The sequence below is a fragment of the Nyctereutes procyonoides genome, unplaced genomic scaffold, assembly GCF_905146905.1.
Source record: "Nyctereutes procyonoides isolate TBG_1078 unplaced genomic scaffold, NYPRO_anot_genome, whole genome shotgun sequence".
In the NCBI taxonomy this organism is placed as follows: domain Eukaryota; kingdom Metazoa; phylum Chordata; class Mammalia; order Carnivora; family Canidae; genus Nyctereutes; species Nyctereutes procyonoides.
Genome location: NW_026575028.1, coordinates 5,660,537 through 5,669,722, shown reverse-complemented (window position 1 = coordinate 5,669,722; position 9,186 = coordinate 5,660,537). Strand labels below are relative to the sequence as shown.

The 9,186-nt window shown below is 41.7% G+C and overlaps 1 pseudogene; it reads right to left on the bottom strand.

Moving 5' to 3' along the window:
• Positions 1-329: 329 nt before the first annotated feature.
• LOC129503369 (60S ribosomal protein L6-like) lies at positions 330-6,811 on the bottom strand (annotated as a pseudogene).
• Between the last annotated feature and the right edge of the window lie 2,375 nt (positions 6,812-9,186).

The window sequence follows — 9,186 nt, the reverse complement described above, 5'->3', positions numbered from 1 at the left end:
TAGAGATGCAGAGAGTGAGAGAGATAGATAGAGAGAGAGAGAGAGAGAGAGAGAGAGAGAGAGAGAGAGGCAGAGACACAGGCAGAGGGAGAAGCAGGCTCCATGCAGAGAGCCTGAAGTGGGCTTGATCCTGGGACTCCAGGACTCCTGGGCTGCAGGCAGCGCTAAACCGCTGCACCACCGGGACTGCCCTTTATTTACTTTTTTGAAATGGATCAGTTACTTAATTAGGTTCTTTGTAAGAAATTTAGAACACCAAAAAAAGAAAGAAAGAAAGAAAGAAAGAAAGAAAGAAAGAAAGAAAGAAAGAAAGAAAGAAAGAAAGAAATTTAGAACACCAATTTGTGAGGATAACCTCCATTTGTGAGAGGAAACACAGAGCAGAGGTACCCCTGAAACTAAGAAACAGCTTCGATTTGTGGAAGAATTTACAAGTCCACAGTTTTCTGATCAACGTTGAGCTTCTCTATAATCTCATATATCTCTTTCTCCATGTGGATGATCTCACATTCATGGTATCTGGGTTTTTACGGCTTCTTCTTCTTGAAGTAAGCATCAGCAAGATGTTTTGGGATTTTTACACAGTTGGTATCAGTTCTGATATCAACTTTGAGGCAGCGATGATAAATTTCTGGTATGTTCTATGCAGAGGAACTCAGTTGAGGCCCAGAGGTCCAGTCACAAGTAGTAAGTCACTGCTCAGTTGCTTCAGGAAAACCACCCTCTTGCCTTTATGGTGCCCCATGAGGATGATGCTATCTCACAGTTTTCTCACATGCTGACTGAAAGGTTTTTTGCCATGGCTCAACAGCTTTTGAGGCACATCTTCAGTAGGCTAATACCTAGGCATTTTGTGAAGTTTAACCACTTGAGTACCACCATTCTTGTCACCACCAACTGGTTTTGTGACAGTAGCAAGAACTTTCATTTTCTTTTCAACCATGGATTTAGCTGCTGAATATTTCCTCTTGTACCTGAACTTTCTGGAATACATAGCCAGCCCCAAATATCTGCCGATTCCTCTGACTTGGATAGGGCTTCAATTGCAGTAGGGCTTCCCTTTCTTTGCCATCAAACTTCTTCTTTTTTGTTGTTGTTTTTTTTTTTTTTTAAGATCTGTTTATTTATTTGAAAGAAAGAGAGAGTGGGATGGGAGAGAATCCTCAAGTAGACACCACACTGAGTGCAGATCCCACCCACAGCAGGGTTCAATCCCACAACACTGTGATCATGACCTGAGCTGAAATCAAGAGTTGGATGCTTAACCAACTACGCCACCCAGGTATCCCCAGCATCACATTTTTTTGGCTTCAGGTTTCTCTCCTCAGTATCCAGCTTCTCAGATTTTTCACTCACTATCTTTCAAGATGGAAAACAGCCAATTTATCAACCTTTTATTTAAGTTTTTTTTAATTTTTATTTATTTATGATAGTCACACACAGAGAGAGAGAGAGAGGCAGAGACACAGGCAGAGGGAGAAGCAGGCTCCATGCACCGGGAGCCCGACGTGGGACTCGATCCCGAGTCTCCAGGATCGTGCCCTGGGCCAAAGACAGGCGCCAAACCGCTGCGCCACCCAGGGATCCCCATCAACCTTTTATTTCTTTATTTTTTTAATAATAAATTTATTTTTTATTGGTGTTCAACCTTTTAAAAGTTAATTGTATATGGTGTGAGGTAAAAACTTAAATTCATGTTCCTGTGTATGGACATCCAGTTTTCTCCAGAACTATTTGTTGAAAAGGTAGCTCTTTGCTCCACTGAATACCTTGGCAGTTTTATCCAAAATCAACTTATCATAAATGTGCAAGTTTATTCCTGGACTCTCGATTCTATTCTACTGGACTGCATTTCCATCCTTATGCAAAAGATTTGTTAAAAACTTAATAGAAAGTTAATTTTAATATTTTTTAGAATTTTATTTATTTATTCATGAGAGACACACAAAAGAGAGGCAGAGACATAGGCAGAGGGAGAAACAGACTCTCTGTGGGGAGCCTGATGTGGGACTCTATCCCTGGGCCCAGGGATCATGCCCTGAGCCAAAGGCAGATGCTCAACCACTGAGCCATGCAAGCATCCCCAAAGTTAATTTTAATAAGATGGTAAGTTTTAGAACCAACACATCTTCCATTTTGTTCTTTCTCAAAAGAATGGCTATTTGAGTTTTTTCATTTTCACATAAATATTAGAATTTTATTACCCAATTCTGCAAAAAAAAAGAAAGAAAAGCTGAAATTTTAATAGATATTACATTGAATCTATCTATAAATTTAGGAAGAATTGCCATTTTAATAATTTGAGCCTTGCAATCCATGAACATGGACTGTCTATCCATTTATTTGGATCTTCTTTCATTTCTTTTAGCAATGTTTTCTAATCTTTAGTGTACAATTCTTGAACATGTTTAGGTAGATTTATTCTTCAGTACTATGTTCTTTTTGGTGCTATTGAAAATGGAATTATTTTCTTATTCCATTTTCAGGTTGTTTACTGTTAGTACATAAAAATAAAATTCATTTTAGTTTACTGGTGTTATATCCAATGACCTTATTTTTAAAAAAATTTTTTATTGGAGTTCAATTTGCCAACATATAGGATATCACCCAGTGCTCATCCCGTCAAGTGCCCCCTCAGTGCCTGTCACCCAGTCACCCCAACTCCCCTTCAACTACCCCTTGTTCGTTTCCCAGAGTTAGCAGACTCTCATGTTCTGTCACCCTACTGATTTTTCCCACTCCTTTTCTTTCCTTTCCCCTTTATTTTCTTTCACTATTTTTTATATTCCCCAAATGAATGAGACCATATAATGTTTGTCTTTCTCCCATTGACTTATTTCACTCAGCATAATACCTTCCAGTTCCAACCACGTTGATGCAAATGGTATTTATCGTTCCTAATGGCTGAGTAATATTCCATTGTATACATAGACCACAGCTTCTTTATCCATTCATCTGTCAATGGGCACCGAGGCTCCTTCCACAGTTTGGCTATTGTGGACATCGCTGCTATAAACATTGGGGTGCAGGTGTCCTGCCGATTCACTGCATCTGTATCTTTGGGTAAATCCCCAGCAGTGCAATTGCTGGGTCGTAGGGTAGCTCTATTTTTAACTCTTTGAGGAACCTCCACACAGTTTTCCAGAGTGGCTGCACCAGTTCACATTCCCACCAACAGTGCAAGAGGGTTCCCCTTTCTCCACATCCTCTCCAACACTTGTTCTTTCCTGTCTTGTTAATTTTCCCCATTCTCACTGGTGTGAGGTGGTATCTCATTGTGGTTTTGATTTGTATTTCCCTGATGGCAAGTGATGCAGAGCATTTTCTCATGTGCATGTTGGCCATGTCTATGTCTTCCTCTGTGAGATTTCTGTTCATGTCTTTTGCCCATTTCATGATTGGATTGTTTGTTTCTTTGCTGTTGAGTTTAACAAGTTCTTTATAGATACTAGCCCTTTATCTGATAGGTCATCTGCAAATATCTTCTCCCATTCTGTAGGCTGTCTTTTAGTTTTGTTGACTGTTTCTTTTGCTGTACAGAAGCATTTTATCTTGATTAAGTCCCAATAATTCATTTTTGCGCTAGTTTCCCTTGCCTTCATGGATGTATCTTGCAAGAAGTTGCTGTGGCCAAGTTCAGAAAGGGTGTTGCCTGTGTTCTTCTCTAGGATTCTGAAGGATTCTTGTCTCACATTTAGATCTTTCATCCATTATGAGTTAGTGTTTGTGTCTGGTGTAAGAGAATAGTCTAGTTTCATTCTTCTGCATGTGGCTATCCAATTTTCCCAGCACCATTTATTGAAGAGACTGTCCTTTTTTCAGGGGATAGTCTTTCCTGCTTTGTTGAATTTTAGTTGACCATAGAGTTGAGGGCCCATTTCTGGATTCTCCATTCTGTTCCATTGATCTGTGTGTCTGTTTTGGTGCCAGTACCACATTGTCTTGATGATCACAGCTTTGTAGTACAACCTGAAATCTGGCATCGTGATGCCCCCGGCTCTGGTTTTCTTTTTTAATATTCCCCTGGCTATTCGGGGTCTTTTCTGATTCTACACAAATCTTAAGATGATTTGTTCCAACTCTCTGAAGAAAGTCCATGGTATTTTGATAGGGATTGCATTAAATGTGTAAATTGCCCTGGGTAGCATTGACATTTTCACTGTATTAATTCTTCCAATCGATGAGCATGGACTATTTTTCCATCTCTTTGTGTCTTCCTCAATTTCTTTCAGAAGTTTTCTGTAGTTTTTAGGGTATAGATTCTTTATTTCTTTGGTTAGGTTTATTCTTAGGTATCTTATGGTTTTGGGTGCAATTGTAAATGGGATTGACTCCTTAATTTCTCTTTCTTCAGTCTCATTGTTAGTGTATAGAAATGCCGCTGATTTCTGGGCATTGATTTTGTATCCTGCCACACTGCCAAATTGCTGTATGAGTTCTAGCAATCTTGGGGTGCAGTCTTTTGGGTTTTCTATGTACAGTATCATGTCATCCGGGAAGAGGGAGAGTTTGACTTCTTCTTTGCCAATTTGAATGCCTTTTATTTCTTTTTGTTGTCTGATTGCTGAGGCGAGAACTTCTAGTACTATGTTGAATAGCAGTGGTGAGAGTGGACATCCCTATGGTGTTCCTGATCTTAGGGGAAAGGCTCCCAGCGTTTCCCCACTGAGAATGATATTTGCTGTGGGCTTTTCTTTTTTTAATATTTTATTTATTTATTCATGAGAGACACATATAGAGAGGCAGAATAATAGGCAGAGAGAGAAGCAGGCTCCCTGTGAGGAGCCTGATGTGGGACTTGATCCCAGGACCCTGGCATCACGCCCTGAGCCCAAGGCAGACACTCAACTGCTGAGCCACCCAGGTGTCTGAAGCCACCCAGGCATCCCTGCTGTGGGCTTTTCATATATGGTTTCTAAGATGCTGAGGAATGCTCCCTCTATCCCTACACTCTGAAGAGTTTTGATCAGGAATGGATGCTGTATTTCACCAAATGCTTTCTCTTCATCTATTGAGAGAATCATATCATTCTTGTTTTATCCTTGTTGATATGATCTATCACATTGGTTGCTTTACAAGTGTTGAATCGGCCTTGCATTCTGGGGATAAATCCCACTTGGTCATGGTGAATAATCTTTTTAATGCACCGTTGGATCCTATTGGCTAGTATCTTGTTGAGAATTTTTGCATCTGTGTTCATCAGGGATATTGGTCTATAATTCTCCTTTTTGGTGGGGTCTTTGTCTGGGTTTGGAATTAAGGTGATGCTGGCCTCATAGAACGAGTTTGGAAGTACTCCATCTCTTTCTATTCTTTTGGAATAGCTTTAGTAGGATAGGTATGGTTTCTTCTTTAAACGTTTGATAGAATTCCCCTGGGAAGCCATCTGGCCCTGGACTTTTGTGTCTTGGGAGGTTTTGATGACTGCTTCAATTTCCTCCCTGGTTATTGGCCTGTTCAGGTTTTCTATTTCTTCCTGTTCCAGTTTTGGTAGTTTCTGGTTTTCCAGAAATGTGTCCATTTCTTCTAGATTGCCTAATTTACTGGAATATAGCTGCTCATAATATGTTTTTAAAATTGTTTGTGGTTCCTTGATATTGGTGGTGATCTCTCCTTTTTCATTCATGATTCTATTATTTTGAGTCTTTTTTCTTTTGTTTTTAATAAGGCCAGCTAATGGTTTATCTATCTTATTAATTTTTTCAAAGAACCAACTCCTGGTTTTGTTTATCTGTTCCACAGTTCTTCTGGTCTCTATTTCATTTAGTTCTGCTTGAATCTTTATTAACTCTCTTCTTCTGCTTGGTATAGGTTTTATTTGCTATTTTTTCTCCAGTTCCTTTAGATGCAAGGTTAGCTTGTGTATTTGAGTTTTTTGAAGGATGCTTGTATTGTGATGTGTTTCCCTCTCCGGACTGCTTTTGCTATATCCCAAAGGTTTTGAATGGTTGTATCTTCATTCTCATTAGTTTCCATGAAACTTTTTAATTCTTCTCTAATTTACTGGTTGAATCTTTCATCTTTTAGCAGGATGTTCTTTAACCTCCATGTGTTTGCTTTTTTATCCAATCTGAAAACCTGCATCTTTTGATGGGATCATTAGGCCCATTCACGTTCAGTGTTTGAATATCTTCCAAATCCCTTCTTGTGATTTAGTTAGTTTCAAAGCATTATGGTCTGAAAATATGCAGGGGACTATCCCAATCTTTTGGTATCAGTTAAAACCTGATTTATGACCAAGTATGTGGTCTATTCTGGAGAAAGTTCCATGTGCACTTGAGAAGAATGTGTATTCAGGTGCGTTTGGAAGTACAGTTCTGTAAATATCTGTGAAATCTATCTGGTCCAGTGTATCATTTAAAGCTCTCGTTTCTTCGGAGATGTTGTGCTTAGAATATCAGTCATTTGCAGAATGTGTTGAAGTCTCCCAGTATTAGTGTATTATTATCTAAGTATGTCTTTACTTTGGTTATTAATTGATTGATATACTTGGCAGCTCCCACATTAGGGGCATAAGTATTTACGATTGTTAGGTCCTCTTGCTGGATAGATCCTTTCAGTATGATATAGTGTCCCTCTTCATCTCTTACTACAGTCTTTGGGATAAACTTGAATTTATGTGATATGAGGATTGCTACCCCTGCTTTCTTTTGAGGACCATTTGAACAGTAAATGGTTCTCCAACCTTTCATTTTCAGGCTGGAGGTATCCTTAGGTCTAAAATGAGTCTCTTGTAGACAGCAAATAGATGAGTCTTGCTTTTTTATCCAGTCTGAAACCCTACATCTTTTGATGGGATCATTAAGTCCATTCTCGTTCAGAGTTACTATTGAAAGACATGAATTTAGTGTCATCATAATACCTATTCAGTCTCAGTTCTGTGGCTTATTTCTTTGGGCATCCTCTTTTACAGAGTCCCCCTTAATATTTCTTGCAGAGCTGCTTTGGTGTCACATATTCTTTCAGTTTCTGCCTACCTTGGAAGCTCTTTATCTCTCCTTCTATTCTGAATGAGAGCCTTGCTGGATAGGGTATACTTGGCTGCATGTTCTTCTCATTTAGGACCCTGAATATATCCTGCCAGCCCTTTCTGGCCTGCCAGGTCTCTGTGGAGAGGTCTGCTCTTAATCTAATATTTCTCCCCATATAAGTTAGGGATCTCTTGTCTCTTTCTGCTTTAAGGATCTTCTCTTTATCTTTGGAATTTGCAACTTTCACTATTAAATGTCGAAGTGTTGAATGGTTTTTATTGATTTTAGGGGGGTATCTATCTCCTGGATCTGAATGCTTGTTTCCCTCCCCAAGTTAGGGAAGTTCTCAGCTGTGATTTGTTCAAATACACTTTCTGGTTCTCTGTCCCTCTTACCACCCTCTGGAAACCCAATAAAATGTAGATTTTTCCTTCTATCTTTATTTCCCTTAACCTTTCCTCGTGATCTTTTAATTGTTTTTCTCTTTTTTCATCAAGTTCCTTCCTTGCCATCAACTTGTCTTCTATGTCACTCATTCTTTCTTCTACCTCATTAACCCTTATCATTAGGACCTCCAGTTTGGATTGCATCTCATTTAATTGATTTTTAAGGATTTTATTTATTTATTAGAGACACACAGAGAGAGAGAAGGATTGAGAAAGAGAGAGAGGCAGAAACAGACTCCATGAAGGGAGCCAAATGTGGGACTCAATCCTGGGTCTCCAGGATCACACCCTGAGCCTCCAGGATCACACCCTGGGCCGAAGGCAGTGCTAAACCGCTATGCCACCATGCTGCCCTTAATTGATTTTTAATTTTGGCCTGATTAGACCTAAATTCTGCAGTCATGAAGTCTCTTGAATCTTTTATGCTTTTTCTAGAGCCACCAGTAGCTTTATAATTGTGCTTCTGAATTGGCTTTCTGACATCAAATTGTAATCCAAATTATGTAACTCTGTGGGATACAGTACTGTTTCTGATTATTTCTTTTGTGGTGAGTTCTTCTTTCTAGTCATCTTGCTCAGTGCAGAGTGTCTAAAAACAAGTTGTACTGGGAAAAGGAAGAAAAAAAAGAGGAAAAGGGGGAAAAACAAACAAAAAAAGATCAAAAAACAAAGACAAAAACAAGGAGGGGATATCCTCTGGATCTATATACTGTAAATCCCTTGACTTCCCCTGGAACTTTCCAGTGCTGCTCAGTCAAGAACTTGCTCTTCCCTGGCCTTCCAGCTGGACTTCTGGGGGAGGGGCCTGCTGTGCTGATTCTCAGGTGTGTGCACCTGGGGGAGCCACCCTGCCCCCTACCAGGTGCACAGTTCAGTGCGAGCTGTTTATGCGGTGAGGCCCCTGTTCCTGGCGGCCCTGCTCAGTCTCAGGCACAAGGTGACACCAGGAGGAACAACAACAGTGGTGCGGCCAGCTCTCCAGCCCTGGAGTCAGCTGCCGCAGTAACCACCACAGTCTCCCAGTCCGCAGGGGCCTGAATGCTCCGGGCGGGGGTGCTGGCCTTCACAGCTCCGGGGCTGCCCAGGGGCAGGGGCGTCCTTGCTGCCCTGGGTCCTCCCAGTCTCTTCCTGTCCGGGGTGGGGGGGGTGGGGCACCGGATCCTGGGCTGTGTCCCCAGAGCCCTGGGCTTCTGGGCCTGCACTGCTGGAATCGCGCTCCAGGGCCATGCAGACCCCTCTGCCCAGAGCCACCACCGAGCTGCTCCCATGCAGCCCGACGTGCGCTCCAGCCCTTTAGGGAACTCGGCCAGTGGTGTGTGGCTCACTCTCCCCTGGGGCGCACCTCCTGTTAGTGACCCGGGGAACCTGGGTCGAGTGGCTCAGTCAGTTGAACGGCTGACTCTTGAGGGGCTCCACTGCCCCTCCTGGGTCCTGCCCGAGCTCCCTGGGAGCGCCTTTCCCTCCGGGAAGATTTTTAAAGTTCCTGCTTCTCCGGGCCTGGGCTTTCCTGTCCCGGAAGCTTTCGCCTCCCGGCCTTAGCCCGGCTCCTTGCAGGGGTCCCTACCCCACTGGATGCCTTTTATTTATTTATTTTTCCGTCTTCCTACCTTGTTAGAAGCACAAACTCTTCTCTCTGTAGAGTTCCAGCTGTTCTCTCTTTAAATCTCAGGCCGAATTCGTAGGTTTTCAGGATGAGTTGAAAGTTATCTAGGTAAGTTAGTGGGGACAGGTGACTTGGGGACCCTACTCTTCTGCCATCTTGCCCCGCC